The sequence below is a fragment of the Melanerpes formicivorus genome, unplaced genomic scaffold (genome assembly GCF_026170545.1).
Source record: "Melanerpes formicivorus ecotype bairdi unplaced genomic scaffold, bMelFor1.0.p_v2 SCAF_4, whole genome shotgun sequence".
Classification (NCBI taxonomy): Eukaryota; Metazoa; Chordata; class Aves; order Piciformes; family Picidae; genus Melanerpes; species Melanerpes formicivorus.
The window spans coordinates 14,993,293-15,016,432 of NW_027142356.1; the positions used below are offsets into that span (position 1 = coordinate 14,993,293).

Consider the following 23,140-nt stretch of genomic DNA (forward strand, 5'->3'; position numbering starts at 1 on the left):
TGCATGCCTGATGCTTCCTGGGGGAGCAAAGGCAGGGACAGTAGCATTGCATGTGTCCACCCACAACTCCAGTGCAGCACTCAGGAGACAAGAGCAAGATCAGACGTAAAATTGGTTCCAGGAGGCAGCTAGTAGGAGCTCTGTGAGAAACTGTGGCTAGCAGGTTGAGCAAAGTTCTTCTTCCCCTCTACTCTGCCCTAGTGAGGCTTTACCTGGAGTATGGTGCTCAGTTCTGGGCTCCCCAGAGGGTCATGGAATAACTGAAGATGATTAGGGACCTGAAACATCTCTCTTACGAGAAGAGGCTGAGAGATCTGGGACTATTTAGCCTGGAAAAAAAGCAGACATAGAGGGGATGTTATCAATGCTTATAAATATCTAGACGGCAAGTGTCATGAGGATGAGTCTGGGTACTTTGCAGTGTTGGCCTGTAAGCAGTCCTGACTAGTGGACAAGCGAGAATCACCCAAGGTTTTATTTGGAGAGCAACAGTAAAAAGCAAATAAATGCTGGAGTGTAGGGGCAGAAATGCCTCCTATTTGATTGAGTTTGTAGACACTATACATATTTGTCCTGTCACATCTAAATCTCACTGCTTATATTAGGTGCTGTATCATCTCTGAAGACTGATAATGTTATTTTGAACATATGCAAGAGTAAGCTTTATTGTGATTAACTTAGTTTGCCAGGCTGACCTGAGAGTGAAAGACGTTTTTAGTATGTCTTCGATCTGAGAGAATTTGTATGTCAGCAGAACAGCCTGGTTATTCAGCAATGCACTAGGCATGATGAATATATATTGGATGATTATGTTTCATATTCTGTTTGATAGAACTCATCTTGCATCCTGGAAAGCAGGAAAAGTTCTTTTCTTGTCCAATTCTGATGGTTGGTTGGTTGGTTAAGTGTAGATACATGTCTTTTGTTTCATGCCTTCCTTGTTGGCTAGTAGTTAATAATATATAGAGATCAGAAGATGTTAGTTATGACTGAGACATTCTGATATTAACAGGTTGGAGCCCATGACGATATGAAGGAACACTCCTGATCATGATATCCTCGTTTTGTATCATATGTTGACCCTAGGAATTATTAATCACGTTCATGCCTTGTTTATCTAAGACCTTGAGTAAAGTTTATTTAAGGAGACTACTTTTAGGAAATATTCTCCTCAACAGGTCTGGATCAACCTATGTAATATTTATATATCACAGTATCACAGTATCACTTAGGTTGGAAAGGACCTCGAGGATCATCGAGTCCAACCCATCAACACAGACCCCATGACTAGACCATGGCACCAAGTGCCACGTCCAATCTCCCCTTGAACGCCTCCAGGGTCGATGACTCAACCACCTCCCTGGGCAACCCGTTCCAATGACGAATTACTCGCTCGGTGAAGAACTTCCTCCTCACCTCGAGTCTAAACCTCCCCTGGCGCAGCTTGAGACTGTGTCCTCTTGTTCTGGCGCTGGTTGCCTGGGAGAAGAGGCCAACCCCTTCCTGGCTACAACCACCCTTCAGGTGGTTGTAGAGGGCAATGAGGTCACCCCTGAGCCTCCTCTTCTCCAGGCTAAACAATCCCAGCTCCCTCAGCCTCTCCTCATAGGGCTTGTGCTCAAGGCCTCTCACCAGCCTTGTTGCCCTTCTCTGGACACATTCAAGTGTTTTGATGTCCTTCTTAAACTGAGGGGCCCAGAACTGGACACAGTACTCAAGGTTCAGCCTAACCAAAGCAGAGTACAGGGACACAATGGCTTCCCTGCTCCTGCTGGCCACACTATTCCTAATGCAGGCCAGGATGCTATTGGCCCTCCTGGCCACCTGGGCACACTGCTGGCTCATATTCAGGTGGCTGTCGATCAGCACCCCCAGGTCCCTCTCTGTTTGGGAGCTCTCCAGCCACTCCGACCCCAGCCTATAGCTCTGCATGGGATTGCTGTAGCCAAAGTGCAGCACTCGGCACTTGGACTTGTTGAATGCCATCCCATTGGACTCTGCCCATCTGTCCAGTCGGTCGAGGACCCTCTGCAGAGCCTTTCTACCCTCTAACTGACTAACATCTGCCCCTAACTTTGTGTCATCTGCAAACTTGCTGATGATACACTTGCTGATGATATACTCTATACTATATACTGTAAACTATCTAGTATCTATCCAGATACTATATATCATATAGCTCTTTTATAATTCATTTTAGAGAGAAATAGATTGTCAATTATTTACACAATAGTCAATGAAACAATGTTTTTGTAGTGTATATATAATATCTATGTATATCATGTATTTATTATATAAATTCATGTGAATCATCTTGAATACAAAATGCTCTATGGACTGCTGTGGTTGACAGGGTCTAGCTCTACAGGGTTAGACTTCTACAGAAAATAAATCTTTTCCTGCTATTTATGAAAGAAACTGTAAAGTTTAGAACACTACATAGTACCAAGTGGTGCTTTCTCATATTCTGGTATTTTTATACTGTATGACACATCATCTTATTACATGAAAAGAAAATATGCAAATTTACATATAGAAAATAATAGAATAGAAAGAATAGAATAGGAAGAATAGAATAGAATTTACCAGGTTGGAAAAGACCTTTGAGATTTGTTGTTGGGTAACACATTAATTAAAAAAATAATGGTCTGGTACAAATAGCTTCATGTTTGGTTTACTGCCAAAATATGCTGATTTATATAATATTTGGTGAAACTTGAATTTAAATTGAAGCACACTACTGGTTAATTACTTTTCTGTTACCACAGTTCAGCATAACTACTGCATGTAGTGAATATAACAGATAACATAATGGACTGTGAACTATATTACTTGCTTGTATCCCTGCTAGAGAAGAAAAAGCATCTGAGAACACTTGGACTGTGTGGGGTTGTTAGTTATTTTTGTGCAGTGGTGGCCTTTGTGGTATTCCAGGATATTTTAGGATTCAGTTAGTAGGAGTCTGCCTCTTTTCCACTTTTCCTGGTATAACACTATCTAAATAGCATAACACTATCTAAATAGTGTAACAATATTTAAATAAAACTTTATAGTTTGTAAGAAAAATAACCTCTTTCATAGTCAAATGATATGAACATGAGAGAAGAGAAAACGAAAAGGTGCTGAACATTGAGAACTTCAGGAAACCCACTGTGTGTGTATTCTGCAACTCAGCCTAAGAATGGAAATACACTTTATTTCTACAGATTGCACGGTACTTCAGAGTACTGTTCAGACTGGAACTGGAAAACAATTCTGAAATGAAGATTTTTTTTTTTCCTGGGGGTAGTTTCAACTATACAGAAAATATTTCTCTTTTAAGGACCATTTAGTACTTCATCCTTGAAAAACAGACATGTATTTGTAGTGTGAAATATCAACTGGCTAGCAAATGCTTGGGTGGATTTCTAAACTCTGCTAAACATATTGATTATGTTTCATTTCTTCTGAGATTCAATGTGGCCTTTCATAGAAGAAATTATGAGGAGATTTGAGGACAATTTGTAAACTGGTTTTAAAGGGATACAATAATATCCTTGCATCAGTTTGATGTACCACAGTTTTTAGCATCATTAGTCAGTAATAATTATAAAGGAGTCAGGTATAAATAGGAAGGGAAACGGACAGGTCTCTCTGACACTTTGGTTAGATGATGTAGCTGTAAAGACATTCCATTGAAGATCACTGATAATATGTAAGAGACACATTAAAATTCCTGCTTTGGTTAACAATAGAATTAGAAATGTTTGCTTACAGACAAACCCAATTAACTCAGAATTTATTTTCAGTATGGACTAAACACAGCTATGTATCTATTGTGCTAAAAGTATCCAGTGGTCAACTATCTTTACTTAACAAGACAGCCCATTTCCCAACAGTTACCACATTGTGGGATTTAAGATAATGCCTTTTACCCTTTTATTATTTCAGACACCACTTTGTACTGACTTGGTAAACGCAGACTTTTAGTGTTCAACTGAGCTGTCCAAATATTTAAGTGATCAAAAATTCAGCTCTGTTTTCCTACTTTAATGGGAACTTTTAGTGATATTTATGTGGTACTAATAGATGAGCACCTAAGAAAACTCTCTTAAGAGTTTTTTATTTGAAAAGAACTTTAAAGTGAGAAGAAAATCTACAAAGCATAGAGTATGTCAGCATCAGTAAATGAACAACAACACATATAAATGTCAGGTCACTGATAACTCATTGTGAGATGCAGTGTTTATAAGTCACTTCATCTCATGGAAATGCATGCGTGCTGAAAGCATTCAATGGCTATTTTGTGAAGATTTGAAAATATTATTCTAGTGGAAAACTTTATGTAATATTGGTAATACTTTTGACATAATAATGAATTTAAATTGTTAACAGAAGAAGTGTGAGATATTCCTTTGTTTATTTCTAGATGTACTACATACAATTTATAAGAAATAGGTTTCCTTTCAAATAAAACTTTTCTAGAAGTCTTTCTGAAACCAATATAAGGGAAAAATCATAAGCCAAATCAAACTTTTATTGGAAAGTACAAATTAACACAAGTATAATATGATAATTAGGAGGTAAAATGTTACTTTGAAGAACCACAACCACAGTGACTCATGTCACTATTATATGAGCTATTATAGCTCATCAAAGGAACATTTGCCTTGTGGTTATGGCAGGGCACTGTGACATAGTTTTCCTATGTAATATTTGATCTTAAGGTTAGATTAAACAAACAAACAAGCTTGATGATACAATATTGAGTAGCTCTTTTCCTAACTCACTTCATTGCCCCCCAATTCCTATATAGTGCATAGGACATGATCAACAACACAGCGTATCACTTCATGCTGGCCTGACATGATCCTGAAAACAGGAATGTGGTTTTATTCAAATCTTTATCTTATATGTAAATGTTTTTCTCTGTATTGCAGAGTTGAAATCCTACTCTTCAGAGAGCTGCCTGTATCCTTTCTTTCAAAACCTGTCTAGGAGAAGTGATAGTGATGCCTTCTCACTTTTGCTTTTATACAGTACCTTACTGCTAAAGCACTCTCTTAAGATAAGACCCAGATTCAATACACTATTTTGACTGAGAAAACTGAACCCAAGTTCCTTCAGCCTTTTAATCTCTGTCCTAATGACCAACATATAGGTCATTAAAAGATAAGTAGTTTCCGCCTCCCTTATTTAAACAATTCTGTTATGAAAAAACAAACACATAAGTTAGGGCAGAGACAACATCACAAAAGCAAGTAGACCTCGTAGCCTAGTGGTAAAAGTCTTCAGCTAAATGCAACAAGATTAAAAAATCATCTTCTAAAACATCATTCCTATTTCTATTGTCTGTGGAAAAGTTTTCTTTCCCCACTTCCATTAAACTGACCATTTTTTACAAGAAATTCTACTACGAATAATGAAACTACAGAGGCTAGAGCACTACACAGTGCAGATTAACACTGGTTAACATAGATATAAGTTTTGCAGTCAGTGCCAAATATGGGTAGAAACTACAGCTAGAAATTGGATTTATATTGCATCTTGAAAAGAAGTGAGTATTCATGACTCTTGCTTAATCAAAACTCTTTAGTTTCAAGTGAAAATGCTTTATCAAATTGTTATGGATCTTCTAAATTAATTCTCTAAAATGTATGGTGTGTTCTTCAATGAGACCGTAAGGGCAGAGAGAAAAAGAGCTGTGCAGACAGCAGTCTTAAGATAAAAGGATAAGAACTTCATGAGTTGTTGACTCTTAAAATCTTTGTGACTTGGAAACATTTGGTGTTTTTCATTATGTATTTCATAAAGGCCCGCAAAAGTGTTTTTTAATAAAGTATTTTGGTTCATGGTGTCTTTAGCATGACACAGGGTTTATACTGCTGTGGTTCTCCTCTCCTTTCAATACTGATAATTATACAACAAATGCTTGCTTAACTTGTGCTGATAACTAATAATCTCCAGTAGAGTGTAGCTTTGCTGTTGGCATCAGTGGTCTAATCTGACAGGTAAACAGTGCAATCAACTTTGTTATCAGTAAGGCAATGGTCTTAAATTTATGTACAAAAAAAAAATTGGCAACTGTTTATTGAATCTGAATTCTTCCGTCAGACATCTAATTTGAAAAGACAGCTTCAAGTAATGAAGGACATGCCATAGGACTGGACAATATGTCTGGCTCACAAAATCAAAGGATTATGTTACTATATGAATGTCTTTTCCCTGAGGACCATTTTCCTGGCATTCTGCACTAAGCTGTCTGCCACACTTCTTTCATTTAAGTCTGTCAAATACTTGGATGTCCTTAGACACCACAGGAATCGGTGAGATGAGGATTGTGTTCTTTGCACTTCACAGGATTCATCTGCTCATTTCAAAACTGGCCTCATTGTTTTCATTACTTATTGCATCTAACTTAACTGCAAATTAGAATGCAATAAAGAAGAATGTATATGTAGAGTTTGTTTATTTTTAAACTTTCATATATTCCTTTTGGTTTAGAGAAGTGGTGGCTGCAGCATTCAATTTATTGAACTTCTCCTTTTTACTTCAGTATACTTTTTCACAGAATGAGCTCCTATATGAACTCCAGCTTTAGTAAAATTACCTTTGCTTGTGGTTATACACTTTCATCTGCGCTTTAAAGCAAGTTCATTTGTAGATTTCTATCTCCACTCAGCATTAGGTCACACATGTATCTCAAAAAAAAAAAAACAACCAAAAAACCAAAAAAGGACAATAAGCCATTTTTGTCATGAGATCTGTGCTATATGTGACAGTGATAAGCATCTTGTGTGATGTGGTTGTTTAAGAGATGATCTGTTAATGAGGATATGCAGATCCATAATGACAGATACAAAGGATCTGCAACTTTAAACTGTTGAAGGAAAGCAAAATAATCTTATCTAGTACTGTGAAGCAGTTACCACATTGCAAATTTCCCTGCTACCCAGATAATTCAGGCTGTTTCTGTCATGTTCAGAATGTTTCAGGCACATAGTTGGTCTGAGGGGAAAAAGGTTCTTCTATCTGGCTATCAATGTAAGAATGCCACGAAGATATAGATATATTTTCTACTACTGCAAGCAAACAGTGAACGATTTAGAGATTCAAGAGAGGTTTCTCTTGTCCATCTGAATATTGCTCCCATCTAGTCTATGGTTTATGCAATAAACCACAAGAACATATTTCTCCTTCAAGAGAGATGCATTAAAAAGAATTATATCAACATTAAAATTATAAATATCTAAAAGAAATGGTATGGCTGAAGTCCCTCACAAATAGTATAATGTACCTTGTTCACTCTCTAGGGCATTTATCATCTTTGCATGCAGTTGTTGTGCATTGCATTTGAAAACTGAACACCGAAAAATATCTTGTAAAGCTTGAAGGTTAATGGCATTAGTCTGGCCCTTGACTATAGGAAGCTGTCTATCTAATTTAAACTGACAGATGTGCTTTTACAGCTGGAGGAGTACAGAGATACTTAAGTTTTGGCCTTCTGGGAAAAAACAGTAGGTAAAATAGCAAGAAATGTCACTGAGTAATTTTCTCTAGGAGAGACTGATCAAAGTTTGGAATGTGTCCTGTCCTGAGAAGCCCCAAGAATTCACAAGAGTCTCTCTAAAAAAACCCTTTTTTGATGACTGAAAATTCAATTATATAAAAAAGAATGTATTATTAGTGCAGAATTTTATGGTTTTCTAGTATATTATTTCATCTAAGAAATAGTTGTGAGTTTGATGGCTTTAGTGTATTTGACAAACCCAATGGATAATTTTTCTCTTTATACACATTTTTTTATCAAGATTTTTTTTAATAGTGATAATTATATGGGCAGAACTTGCTTTTACATCATTTTAATGTTAATAGAATGATAATATATACATTTTAGGAGACAGAATTTGAAATCTCAGAAACTGTCAAAGTAGACATTTGTTTCCATAAAATAAACAAAGCTAATGATTTCTGCAAGGATTTCTAATTTGTGTTTCATCTAAGAATACTGAGGAAGGGAATATATGAAATAAGAAAGGGAGTGTTAAAACCACTGGTTACCCAGAATGATCCTGTAACATCCTAAATATGCACAAAAGCTGCTCTGTCTTCAGAATTATTCACATCAGAAATGCTGAACTATTGTACGTTGTAGTTTATCAAGAAAAAAAAGACTCCAATACATTTTTTGTTTGTTTATTTGTTTTTTGGCATAACTAGGGATATTCAAAGAGAAGCAAAGATTACAACATACTTGAAACTTAATGGATTCAAGAGTCATTTCCTCATTCTTTGTAGAAAGTGAAGAAAGTGGTATAAAAAGTGCTACTGTTGATCTCTAAGGGCTAGCACTGAATTCCCCTGAGATAATTCACAGATAGCATCTAAAAGTTTGTTTGGAGTAGAACTGCACTGAGGTCACTGTTCAAGACAACAAACTGTCTGCTGCATTCTCTGACCCTGAAAGGTTAGAGTTTAGGAATTTCCTGGAGAGATTCTGTTTGGTCTAACATTTTTATGAAAGTATCAAGGGGATAGTTAAGAGCAATAGTAAGGTTATTTTCCCCAGAGCTGTAAAAGTCTTTTATCTAGCCAAAAAATACTTTCAGGGAGATGCCTGTTAAGTCTGTGTGAATACAGAGGACAAATCAGAAAAAGAAAACTTGGGGGTTTTGCAGGGTTCTATGAGCACATCAAATGATTTTTATATTTTTGAATATTTGTATGTGAGTTTTAAGGAACATAGTATATTTTTAGATCTACATTTGTATGACATGAAGAAAAATGATTTCACAATACTCATTTTTTAACCTATTTTTGTGTACAAAACTCTTTAAAATAATGAAATAAAACAGACACATTTTTTTCCTTGATGTAATGAATTTGCTAATGATGTGTCCTGACAAAGCAGCTGGACACAGCTGACTGGACTTTTAAAGATACAACTGTATTCATGATAACCAAGAGGAAGTCAGAGGAAAGTTAGCTTTGTCATAATTGCATTTGTTCAGTTTTCTTCCACTTGATTTGCGGAACATTTAGATTCTAAACATGTACTGCACATCATGCCATTATGATAAAACAACATTTTAATGAGCTCCATAATAGTGTCTATAAGACCAGTAGTTTTCTCCGCAAAAACACCCTTACTGTTGTCTTTCAAGACTAGCAAAAAAGATAAACTGTAGCCAAACTCAGCATGTGTTTTTCATCAGTGTCTAATTTAGGGTGTTAGTAATAGCTCATTAGTACATCTCTAGTCACTAAACAACCAAGGCAGCCAAATCTTCTGAAGCAGGAAAGTGCTGGAGTCAAATATCAACATGGTGGACAAAAATCCATAGTGTGACCGCTAGTAACACTGTACAGCCAACGCTCTTGAGGTCAGCATAGCAAGCGTTTCATACGGATACATCAGAGGTGATCTTGTGGGGCAGGGAATAATGTCAGAATATATGTTAAAACCCTGTTGTATTTTATATATTTGTTGACTGTGACTTAGGCACTAGTCACCAAGCCTATCTCATTTCTTCTTGATCTCTTGTTCATTGAGAAAGAAACAGCTTGAATTAATGTCCACATTTAGCACTTGCATCTTAATCAACTTTCAGAATTGATTTGTTTCCTTCCTTGAGCACTTAGCTCTTATCTTTAGGGGTCTGTTCAAGTTTCAACTATATGTAACTCCAGTCTTGTTCATAACAGTGCATTCCCTTAACCAATTTTCATCTTCTATACCTTTGTCACATACTCCACTGAAAAGCTTAGGGCTCTGGCAAAGATGTCACTATATTTGAAATGGCCATCTCATCCATACGGTTTCATATGGATTTGTAAATTTTTCTCCTCTGGGTCATAGAAATACAAACACTTAAGAATAATAGGGTTATAATCCATACAGGTTTAACTCTTACTATTGATAAGATTACCTTTCATATAATTTTTTTGTATGTAATTTTATTGATTTGGACTGGGGATTATGTGGGTGGTCACTTTCAGTAAAAAATTTCTTTGCTAATGGAGATCTGCTTTATTGTTCAGTATTTCTGACCTATCTATAATAAGATCTTCAAGGCAGACACTATGTCTGCTTTTTGTGCTGTCAACCAAATCTTTATAACCTCCAACTCAGCCATGTAAATGACAGACCAGATTTCATGCAAAATATCAGAAAGAACGTTCTGCCAGTTGGATCCAATTTTGGTTATCAGAACTAAAACTGAAACAAACACCCCTTGTCCATCATGATATCTCTTATTCCCTAGCCGTGAAGGATGATTAGATTAAACACATCTCCCAAAGGGGACAGTTCAGTTTCAATCAGTACTGAAGGTCTAAGTGATATATTACAAAAGAGAGTCACTGAGTTTAAGCAATAGGTTTGTTTGCATCTATCTTTTCCCATGCATCTATTCTATACATCTTATTATCTTATTAACAACATAACAAATTTTATTACTATTTCTAGGTGTTTTATTTCTTCTTGTGTTAGCAACATAATACTTTTTGTTAACCAATCAGCTGTGAGATGCTCATGTAGCTGCTAACAATGTGCTGTTCAGGTTTTGGCATACAGTAATTCAGGGTTTGGCTGTGTGGAATTCTGTATCTTCACGCAACTGCTAGATTACCTATTTTTATAAAACTTTCTGCTATATAAATAGCACTTATTCTGGCAAGGACTTCTACTGATTAAGAAAGGAATCAAGAATATGTAGATGTAAGATCTGACCATAAATTTCAGAAGTCAAAGAATACTAAGTTTATTCAGAGTGGTGCTATAGCAATTCATGAGATCTAAATAAAGCTACTATTACTTTGGAGTAATTTTCTAGAGATTGCTTTTTTTTCTATCGCCATTTTTGTATCTACTAGTAAGGAGAATGTTTATGTCTTTCTTGCATTGCAGTGTGCTTTAGAGAAGTGTTAGGTAAAGACCTTTGTCTAGGTTGCAGAAAGGAAAAAATACAATAGCTCGCTCACAGGGTTTGGGAAGAGGTAGATAAGGGTATCCCTTAAACTAGTAACTGTCTGAGTGAGGATTAGGACAGCCTGATAAGTAAGGAGGGTTCATGAATGTTTTCCTTCCAATCTCAGTTTGTTTTGGGATCTAGATGAGGTGTTCCCATCTGCTAACAACTGGTCGATTAAATCACACATTTTCTGTGCAGAGTTAAGAGTGGAGGTAATCATCACTTGAATATGAAAGTATATCTGGTAAGAAGGGAATCATGACCTGTTACAGAGTTCACAGATGAATTTATGAACCTGTAATTTATGAACACAAAAATAAATATTAAAATTCTATGTTCCTTTGACTGTATTGCTTTTAAGTCTGGAAGTGAGATTCCATTGCACCATTAGTAGTACTACAGCCGATTTTTGCTTTGGGTGGCTGTAAAATAAGATGCTATGGCTCTGAAACCAGATTCTTAAAGATATCTTTCCTAATAGGAGGCATAACAACTAACTTGGAAATTCCAGGTTTTCATAATGACCTTGCACTTGAATAGCTACTTTTATTGCCAGAGGACCACAGTGGCTCTTAAACTTAATAGAGCAAAGTGGTTTAAAACAGGATGTAAAGAATCCTTCACCGGTTGAACCAGTGCAGTAGAAAGAGCAGGTAAGTGGTATTATTTCATAATGACACCACCTTGAACAATTCAAGGAGGCAATCTGTAGGTAGTATATGGAACAGAGAGGCATATATTTTTTTCTTAAAATATGCCTATAGAAGTCTGAATTTTAGTTGCATTTGTCAATATATGTTTTGTTGCTGAGGTTTTGCGACTGATTCTTGCTTATGCAGCTTTTTGTTCTAAACAAAATAAAAATAACCTACGAATTTCAAAATTATCAGCCTCAAAGCCATAAATAAAACTTAAATAATTTTGCCTTGCAAAAAATGTACTGTTTAACAGCCGTTTAATGGGCAATAAAGCTGGTCCCTAAATGCACTATCCCCTGTAGTTTGTCCTTGAACTCTAATGCCTCCAGCTGCTGGCAGAGCACCACGCTAATATTAGTAAGAGGTATCATTAGTGCTACTAAATGTGAAGAGTATTTAAGTTACTGTGATCTGGAACATAAATAAACAGTGTTAGTGTTACTTCATTTCCTCTATTCAACACTCCCTCTCTTACTCTCTGTGGCAGTGTTTACATCTTCCTGCTGGGACATATTATGGCATGCCCTACACTCCAAATCAGGTACGTACTCAGGGAGTGTCATGGTTCTCATCCAAATCAGAAACCTGTGAAAGAGGAAAAACAGGTCATGGGCGAGGAAAAAAAAATTAAAATAGAAAGAGTTCAATCTTCCTGGGGTTTCCTCTGTGACTTCAATAATTCATAGGCATCCCAGTTCCTAATTTTTTTTATTTTTTTTTATTTTTTTTTTTTTGTCCCCTGTAGGTATTTTTTACAATGGCAGTTTGACCTCACATTCATGTAAAGTTTTAATTTAAAAAAATGAACCTCGTTACATGACAATAATTTTATTTGTACCAAAATAAAATGTAACTGTTTAGGCAGTCTAACAAATGGGTTTGGCCTATAGATTATGCTGTTAACTATTCTACTTTAAAAAAAAAAAAAAAAAAAATTACAAGAATTGGGGAGAAAGATTTTATTTTCTAATACTCCTGGGCTTCAAGATATAAAGTCCTGTGCTCTATATTTGTGTCCTTTGAGCTGTGGTTGTTAAGTGAAAGTTATGATACGCTGCCTAATTTCACTGTTCCCACCAACATGGCATGACTCTGAAACCTTCAGAATGAAAGGAGACATGAATAAAAACTCTTGCATTCCAGAGCAGGGGGTATACTCAAGAAGGGGAGGGAGCAGCGGGCTTTGTCTTCCAAAGCATAACAGCATGTTTATAATAGAGGAAACACATACCCTTTTAAAACTGACTTGATTGGAAGAAAATTACTTTTAGCCAGCTACTGAAATCCCTAAGCACATGCTGGTTTGTTTAATGGGAAGCGATTTTGAAAGCATTTATGGAATGTATAGAAGGATCCTGTCTGAAAACATATACAAGGAAGGCATACCAGCTGCAGTTATTCCCTTCATCCTCACTGACATTAGCAATTTAAGATTTAGCCAAGCACAAAACACCCATGACCTTCTGAGCCATACAGTCCCAAAAGGAAGCAGAATTGGGCTCTGCAGTTATTCAAGTAATTATGAAGAAACATCACTGTACCACAGAAGGCCTAAAATAAATCCACACCAGTATTGAGAACTGTGAAACACTCAAAGTCATAAATCTGTTTTTTCTCTCCTGTGTTGCAATACTTCACTCTGAGGCTCTCCATCCCTGCAAAGCTAGTGAGAGAACCAGACTGAAGAGGACTGTAACTTAGCATGTATTTCTCTGACTGAATTTTGTAGCTTTACAAATCAGCCAACAGCTAATATTGAATCATTCTTCTACTTGATTTCTTTCTGGAAAAAAATAATCCATGTACTATATGACTCTCAATTCTACCTGATGTAAATAATTAATAGCTCCCTGTCAGAAACATGGAGAATTAAAGCATAGTGACATCTCTATTCTGGCTCTCTAGGCTGCCTTTTTAAAAGAAGGCATTATAAGAAAATGTATTTGTCTGCTTTAAGTGGCTTTTCTTTTTTTTTTCAGCATTAGTGTAGAATCACTCAAAAGATAACATTCTGGGTTGCATTTTATTATTATTATTATTATTATTAGTAGTAGTAGTAGTAGTATTTCTCTAGTTAATAGTTTTTCACTGATGTTGCTAATCAGGATTTTTGCCAGTGTTATAATTTATTACACGGCTTTCAGAACAGGTGCATCACCATGACTTGAGGGAAGCAGTGAACATGGCAAGGGAGAGAAATAGATGCTGGAGACAAAATGGGTGTGGGGATTTCCTAAGTAAAACCACTAAATTACAGTTCTAAAACCTACTCTAAAGGCATTAGCATGAGTAATTTCATTACAGCTTTTAAATTTATTTTCTCAGATTGAAAGAATTTCAGCAGAACAGATTGAGAAAAATTTACAAAGCATTTTAGCATTCCTTCAGATTCTTAGGTCGCTCATGAATTCTATTGTCCATCAGATAGCCCAAGGAATATCATTTCACACTTAAATATCTTTATGGTGTAAGGTATTCACCTATTCCAATTGCAAATCAGAAACTGGTTTGGGATAAATAAAATTGTATTTGAATATAAATGAATTATGATTTACAAGAGAACAAAGAAAAATATCCACCCTGATACCTGAATTAAATTTTCTGGGCAGAGATTGGGTCAGTCTAACAAACAACACCACCACCAAAAAAAAAAAGGCATTTTTTAAAAAATATAGACTGATGGTTAAAAGTGATTTTATGATACATAAGGCTCTACAGGGCTTTTAGTCAACATTCATCTTCTCTTTAAGAGAAAATTTGCCTCATTCTGCAGAGTAAATAGAAGAAGAAACGCCTACTAATGTTGCCACCATTCTTCAGAGAATTATAGAATATATTTAGCCACTGAGTTAATAATACTAAATCATGTCATTATAAACGTGCCTCAGTATTGATGTGTATAATATATAAAATTTGAATGCATTATGAAAGTTCACAAGCTGCCCAGGGCACACTAAAGTAAGCACAGGGGATTTAGGCATAATTTTTCCCTTATTTTAACAAGAGCGAATACTCTTAATAAACAAGTGATGTTAAAACATAATGAAGAACTCTTTCTCATCAGCATTATGAAACATATTTTTCATTGACCAAAAGCTAGTTATAAGTGAATTATTTTAATTTGATTAAACTCACTTCTCTCACACATTTTACATTACCTCTGCCTTTCTCAGACATGCCTGAGAAATAAAGACTTCTACCTTACTGCTATTAGCTTAAATATTTAAGTATTTTACAGTTTCATAGCATGAGAAAATTGTATTTCAGATGGGGAATAGGAAAGAAAAAAATCTGTCATTCATGCCTCCTATCATCTCTCTGTGTAATTCACAATATAAAGTGGTTGGGTTTTTTTTTTCATGCTCCTGGTCATTCTCATGGGCTGTGACTTACTATATGCTTTTTTAATGTTATTTTTTTCAATTTGAGTGTCAGAGAGTTACTCTATCCAAACTGAGCCACAGAATGCTCAGATCTTGCTTTGCACCCTTATTCCACCAACAAAATGATCCATACTGTCTAATATATTGCTAATGAGACACTTACTTTGTTGTCATATTGGAACAACACTAATTTCCCTTGGCAAATCTCTTTCACTGAATGAAAAGCAGTCTTCCTATAGTGTGATTGCTTCAAGAATGCTTTGCAGTTATGTGGTTAGGTCAGTCTGATGTCAAGTTTTTGTCATGTGCAGGCAAAGCTCATCTCCACGGAGGGTATGCCGAGAGTATGATTGTCTAACTCAGAGTACACAAAGTAATACAGTGCTATGAATATACTATTTTAGCAGTTTGGGTTTGATAGCTGGCATTCACTGAGTAAAGGTTTTCACTGAATCTTCTACAATTATCTCTCTGCTCATCTTTCTTCTTTCACTGAAAGAGTAGGTACTTCAGATCACATATAATGTGAAAATGTATGGTACAGGAGGAAATGAGTCTTAAAGAAAAAACTCTGAATGAAAAAAAATGAAAGAGTAAAAAGCTGAAACTTCTACTGAACGTGGGCAATATTCAGAAATTGCCCTTTTTTTTTTTTTTTTTTTTTTTTAATTTAAGGTGTTTATCCAACTTACTGAAAACTGTTAGAGGAAGGGAACTAGCATGGAATCAACAGACCTTAAAAGCTCACCAGACTCAACTCCAGTCCATAAACAGGGTTAGCTAAATCTACATAATTCCTGGCAGATGCTTGTCTAGCCTTAAATATCCCCTGACAGATATATCATATGGCCTGGCTGAAAAGGCAGATTTTACTGGAACTCAGGGGAAAAAAGATTTTACCATCTTTGGAAGAAGGGCCAGGCAACCCGGGAAGACTTTAAGGATATTGTAATGCTATGGAGGGAGAAAATGAGAAAGGCGAAAGCCCAGCTAGAAATTAATCTGGCCACCACCATAAAAGGTAACAAAAAAAGTATTTTTATAAATGCATCAGCAACAAAAGGAGGGCCAAGGAGAATCTCCGTCCTTTTTTGGATGGGGGGGGGAACACTGACACAAAGGACAAGGAAAAGGCTGAGGTACTTAACATTGCCTTTACCACTGTCTTTAGTAGTCAAATGAGTTATCCTAAGTGTATTCAGCTATTTGAGCTAGAAGACAAGCAGAAGAATAAGGTCCCCATAATCCAAGAGAAAACAATTAGAAACCTGCTACTCCGACTTAGATGCTTACACAGCACATGCCAGACAATATGGGGATCATGTCCATCCAGAATGGTCTCACAAAGGGCAGATCCCACTTGACTAACCTGATCTCCTTCTAAGACCCGCCTTGTGAATGAGGGAAAGGCCATGGATGTTGTCTGTCTAGACGTTAGTAAAGCCTTCAACACTGTCTCCCACAGCACCCTCCTGGAGAATCTCTCTCTTTATGGCTTGGATGAGTGTCCTCTCTGCTGGGCAAAAAAACTGTCTGGATGGCTGAGCCCAGAGAATGGTAGTGAACAGATTTAAATCCAATTAACAACTGGTCGCAAGTGGTGTTCCCCTGGGCTCAGTACTGAGGACAGTTCTCTTTAATATGTTCATTGATGATCTAGACAAGGGTCTTAAGTGTACCTTGATAAGTTTGAAGACAACACCAAGTTGGGTGACAGTGTTGATCTGTTTGAGGATAGGAATGCTCTACAGAGGAATCTAGATAGGCTGAGGCAAATTTTATGACGTTAAAACAATGTAAAGCGCTAGGTCCAGCACTTGGGTCACAACAACCCCATGCAATGTTACAGGCTTGGGGTGTAGTGACTGGAAAGCTGCTTAGCAGAAAAGGACTTGGGGGGTGTTGGCTGTCAGCTGAACATGAGCCAGCAGTGCGCACAGGTGGTCAAGAAGGCAAACAGCATCCTGGCTTGTATCAGAAATTAAGCTGGTGAAGGGTCTAGAGCACAAGTCTTATGAGAAGCAACTGAGGGAACTGGAGATGTTGGGCCTGAGGAAAAGGAAGCTGAGGAAAATCCCTATCACACTCTACAACTACATGAAAGGAGATTGTAGCAAGGTGGGTGTCAGCCACTTCTCTCAGTTAACAAGGATGAGAAGAAATGGCCTCAAGCTGTACCAGGGGAGGTTTAGATTGCAACAAGGTGCCTAGGAGAGTGGTGGAATACATGACCCTGGAAGTGTTAAAAAATGTGCAGATGTGGCACTTAAGGACATGGTTTAGTGGTAGACATGGCAGTGTTGGGTTAATGATTGGACTTGATCTTCATAAGGAGCTGCACTTGTTGCTCAGATAGAAGAGAGGAAACATTTTAAATGAGGTTTTTAAAGAGAGTCTTTTCCCTTAGGAAAGTTTCTTTCAACCTGTGAGAGAGGTTGAATAAGTTTTTTAACTTTTAAATTACAGATTGGATAGAAAAAACAAAGGAAAAGATACACACTTACTTGCTGGTCACTTCAAAGAAGCATGATAAACATTTCTCTTGTATGGGTGCAGAAGCATTCATGACAAAGAATTTTTTCCACTACTTAAGAATTTAGAAGCAGGAATTACTGAAGAGTTATGCTGTTGAATGTGTTTCACCATTTGGCATGTCAGCAACAGGATTTGAGCAGGTGCCTATGTGTTTATGTACATTCAACACCTCTTTAGAGTCAGTTTTTCTTCACACTGTCTGTTGGGCTGCATTCAGCACATAAGATGTTTCTCAGGGATAAAAATACCATAGATGTTTGATTTTGCAGAAGTCAGTAATGTTTAACAAGGAAGACTGAGTAGTTTTGGAACAAGCTGTGGGACCTGTGGTAAGGCTGAGAAAATGGAAAGAGATTAATATTGGTTCTCTACAAAAAGAAAGAGATTAATATCAGGCCTATACAACTGATATATCTCTTTTCCTAGGTGTGTCAGTATAGAAAGTAAACCACTGTGAGGTCTGTGCTATGGCTATTAGGCCTACTCCCACAAATAAGGAATAGACAAAGTAACTTGAACAGTACCATAGAGAAATTGATTTCTTAGGTATCCAAAGAAGCAGTTGAAGCTACAGTTCTAAGATTTTACAGCAAGATATTTTAGATCTTTTCTACAGATCTCAAGGAGGAATATGCTTATGTGAAAAAGAAATGAAGTATTTCTGAAGGAGTAATGTGAAACTAGACCAAAAGGAGTCAAGATATCATTAATTTTATACTGATAATTTGCAGGCAAAATCAGTATAGCTCTGTTTATGTTAAGAGAAATGAACCATTTTACAGTTTGGCTTTCTTTTCCTAAACCATCAAAATTAATCAAGCTTATTACCTTATGAGTGTTTCAGCTAGACAGTTGTTATTGAAACCACTTCACCTCACTGAATGAATCTTCCTATTTTCTGATGTCTAACTACATAATTTACTAAGGGTGATTGATTCTTACAGAAATATGATTTTACAAATATAAAACAATTTTAAATAGGTACCTTTTAGAGACTTTCAAGACAATATTTCTATTCCTTGTGACAGCTTTTAAATTGATGAGTGTATTTCTGGAATTAGGAGTAGGTAGGAATAAGATCCAGGGTAATTTCTGGAACTGTGAAAAGTCAGGTTCATCCTCTGGGATTTTGTGATTGGGTCAAAATGCAGGCAACATAGTACTTTGATACACTACCCTTTAAAAGAATTTTTAATAGGTGTAGCAGATGTTTTCTAATGCAATTTGAGTGCCCCAATTACTTTTAGGTAGTGGGTTGGCTTTTTTTTTAAGTGACAGAAGTTTGGTGGGCAAATGAAAGAAACCATACCTCAGCTGACAATCAGTAACTGGAGGAAAACTAAAGGAGTAAGTGAAGAGAAAAAATTAAATGAAATGTGATCTTCCTGTGAAAAGTGTCCTCTTTGTCTTCTCAGAGTGGAAATATGGTCATTAGAAAGGTGTTTTTCTTCTTTGACATTGTAGCATTGATAATTATTTTGGGGTTGTTATCATGTTTTGTACTCATAAATTAGGGACTTGAATGTCAAAGTAATTCCTGTATTCTTTTGTGCTCAGTGAATTTGCACAAATTAATACAAGCATACTATAGAAAGAAAACTTTAAATGTGTAAAATATACTAGTTTGTAATCTGTAATTTAACTTTATTCTTCCTCATGGCAAGCAGCTGAAGTTTAGACAGAAGATAGTTTAATTTCCCTCCCCATTCTCATCTGCAGATCTGACTGGTTATCATCTAATTAACGAACACAGCTGTGGTTGGTTTTTGTGGTGTTTTGGAGGTTTTTGTTGTGGTGGAGGCTTTGGGGGTTAGGGTTGTTGGGGGTTTTGTTTGATTGCATTTTTTGTGCATTTGTTGTGTTTCATTCACTTTTGTTCATTTGGGTTTTTGTGTTATTTGGGGCTTTTTTGCTATTTTGATATGTGACTTTGTGTTGAATTTTCTTCCATCTAATTAGATTTCTGACAAGTAACTATTCTTGATTCCTGGAAAAGCTCAGTGGAAGAGATCACACAAAAAAGCAAAATGTAATGTCTTATTTTGTGAGGCTCCAGTCTATTATTATTAGATCCTATGTAGGCCAACAGTCTGGAACATCTATGTACAGGCAAAATTTTGGCAAAAAACACTAGCCAGAAAAGATACAGAAACAGCTGGTCCAAATGTATTTGCATTTGTAGTAAGGACAGAGGGATTTGACATTAAAGACAATAAAAAGGTATCTAATTTCTGAATCTTGAAATGTTATTATCTCTGTAAACTGTTCTGAATGCTAAAAAAAGCCAAATGTTTCTTTACTACAAGTTAAGAGGAACTCTTGTACTAAAACTTCTGCAGAAGTTTGTATATAGAGCAGTACAGTTAGAGGAATGTGTGGGAAACCCGGAAGCTAGAAAGGAAAATGAGTAACTGATCGTCTGAGTACTTTTCATTGAAAGAGACATACCTGCTTCATTTTGGAATACTGCTGAGCTGGATAAAAGAATGCCTCTGAGGATAATATTCCTGCCTCCTTATTTTTTTCCTTTGTGTGTTGTTCCTGCAGGCGCTCATTTGATTAAAGATACTTCAAAGGGTATTAATCTAGAAGCAGAAGACCAAAGCTTTAGATTCAATTTACCCAATACCCTGTTGATATTCATGTGTGCTGTGCTTACCATATCATTATGTACTAGTACATCATGTAAAACATACCTATGTTTGTCACATAATAAAATACTAAATTCTGTTTCATTTTTAGTCCATAACTTAGGTAATAGCACTGTGAGATTATACAGCGTTTAGAGCGATTAGAATTCTTAGTTTCAAGAAAAGTGTAAGATTGACCGGTCTATAGAGTTTTATGGCTCATATTCACCCTTGGAATGAGTAAATGAAACCTAATGCTTTTTTACCATCTTAAAATAAATTACCTAGCCCTCAAAAGTTCATGGTGGCTACCCTTTTCACAAGCCAAAGTATGGTGTGCGCGTCATGAGCCTTTAGCAGATGCAAACAGACAGAGAGATCATTGCTATGCTAAATTTTTGTGGTCATTGCAGCAGGATATTAACAAGCAAGGATCATTCACTTTGTTTAAACCCAGTTTTCTTCCCAGTTTATATGTGGTCTGTGACTGCCAAGCAGTCAGTGAGGAAAAGGCAGTCCCTTCATCAGGGAGTGAGTCTTAAGCTTAGAGTCTCTTAGATAAGGACACATCTCCCCTCAGTATTTAATAAAGAGGCAAAACACAGAAAGATAAATTCAGACAACTTGGATAACAGATGCAAAATATGATGAGCTTAGTAAATAGACAACTGGGGAAAAAATGGGTTAGGAAATGCATTTTTAAACTGGCATCTCCTAAAAGAGTTTGAAGTCACTTTTAGGGATAATTAAACTTAACGTTTTCTAGCACTGGTACAGGATACTTTAGTAACTAGAATAATGTTGTGTGTCATACTGCAGGAAAAATAGACTCTACAACAAGGAAAACAGGTACTGTTGTCACTAGACTCTGACAACACTTCTAGAATATTGTATGCAACATTGGTCTCTGAAAGGAATTCTCAGTGCACAAAGGAAAGAAGAAACAAAAGTTATGATGATTTTTAAGAAATTTGGCATGTAGTCTATGTTATGGAAATTTAGATAATTTTAATACATTTCTTGATATTTTTTTCCTTTAAAGTCCCTTTGAAAGATCCGTTAAACTATTTTTTTACAATACTTGTGTTTTTAAGTTGACACTGAATTTTAAAAAGCAATTATTTTAAAGACATAAGATGTTAAGCCTTCAGTCATTATTATTTTACCTTGTTCATTTTCTTTAGGGAAAAAAAAAAAGTCTCTTGGTTATAATTATTTTGGGCAATATAGATTAAGAAGGTTGTGGTCAGTTAATATAGTCCTTAACACCTGGACATGATCAACCACACCTATGGCATGTACACTAATTACATTAATGTGCACATACAATGAAAAGAGATACTCAGAAACCAGAAATTATCACAGTATTGCCAAGGTTGGAAGAGACCCTGAGGATCATCGAGTCCAACCTGTCACCACAGACCTCTGACTAGACCATGGCACCAAGTGCCACGTCCAATCCCCTCTTGAACACCTCGAGGGATGGTGACTCCACCACCTCCCCGGGCAGCGCATTCCCATGACCAATGACTCGGTGAAGAACTTTCTCCTTACCCCAAGCCCAAACCTCCCCTGGTGCAGCTTGAGACTGTGTCCCCTTGTTCTGGTGCTGGTTGCCTGGGAGAAGAGACCAACCCCTTCCTGGCTACAACCACCTTTCAGGTAGCTGTAGAGGGCAATGAGGTCACCCCTGAGCCTCCTCTTCTCCAGGCTAAACAATCCCAGCTCCCTCAGCCTCTTCTCATAGGGCTTGTGCTCAAGGCCTCTCGACAGCCTTAACACTAAGAAATCTAGTAGAGTGGAGACTCTTTATTTTGAGTGTTAGAAAGCTAAATTGGTGTTTAAAAAGTTTAGGATGTTATAAGGCTCAAAATAGCGTTATATGACTTAGTAGAATCCTATGGTTGTTTTTTTCAAATTAGTATCTTACACTGTTTCAAAAATACTCATCTTTTGAATTAAAAAACTCAGTGCCAGTCAAGAAGCTGTTCCTTGCCATACTTACAGTGCAGACTATGACCAGCACAAATCTTAAAGGTAGTCATCGTAAGATCTTGACAGCAAGCCTTTGTGTGAAATAACAGGGAAAGTTTTGTTACCTAAAAATCTGAGGCTAAATGCCCTACTGTTTTCCCAGAGCTTTATAAATGTCATAAAAATCATGGACAAGCCCTTCCTCTTTTAGTCAGATATATAGAATGAATATTAAGTTGCAGACCAATTAGCTGCATGGATTTCCTTTAGGGGAAGATAAGTAACAAAATAATACGTTTTAATAGCTTAGTTGGGTAGTGGAATAGTAACCATATAGTACCGGGCACTCAAGGCACAAATGCTACATTAGAGATAACTGTAAAAATTATCTAATAATTTTCAGTGATAATTTAGATTTAGAAATACTAACATTTGGGGTTTATATAAAATACTTATTTGTATTTTGTCACCACTATTGTTAGAATTCGGTTACCTGAATGACCAGTTTTAAAAAGAAATCTCAGTATCTGACATGCTTAAATTAGGGACAGGAAAAGCTCAGTCTTGAATGCATATGTTTGCTAAATCTGTTTTTAATGCTATTATGATATTAAGATATTTAGGATAGGGATTTTTTTAAAAAAATCAGTGCTAAAAGTTGAGTGAAATTGAGTCAAATCATTAAGTATCTAACTCCATTACCTACCCAAGGAGGAAGTATGGTTACTAAACCTTGAAAAAATGGATGTGACATCAGTATCCCATCTCCCAGAAGAGTTCCCTATTTACTAGATTTTAAAAATTCTGCTTCTTGGTTTTGACCTATACTCCCCCCCCCCAAAAAAAAAAACAAAAACCAAAAACCAACAACTTTAAATGCTGTTTCATGAGCTCTTTTAGCTCTAGAAAAGCAGTTCAAAATATAGGCTGAATTTGGTGAATTATTACTCTCCTGAGGGGAAAGATAA

At 36.4% G+C, this 23,140-nt stretch overlaps 1 long non-coding RNA gene across 1 annotated transcript in view; it reads right to left on the reverse strand.

The window, feature by feature from the left end:
* The window catches only part of LOC137440661 (uncharacterized), a 29,636-nt gene extending 9,507 nt beyond the window's left edge, over positions 1 to 20,129 (reverse strand). The window contains exons 1-2 of the long non-coding RNA XR_010987216.1: positions 20,017 to 20,129; positions 213 to 329 (exon numbers count right to left, since the gene is read on the reverse strand). This is a non-coding gene — a long non-coding RNA (uncharacterized lncRNA). The remainder of the gene's footprint in view (positions 1 to 212; positions 330 to 20,016) is intronic.
* Positions 20,130 to 23,140: the final 3,011 nt, after the last annotated feature.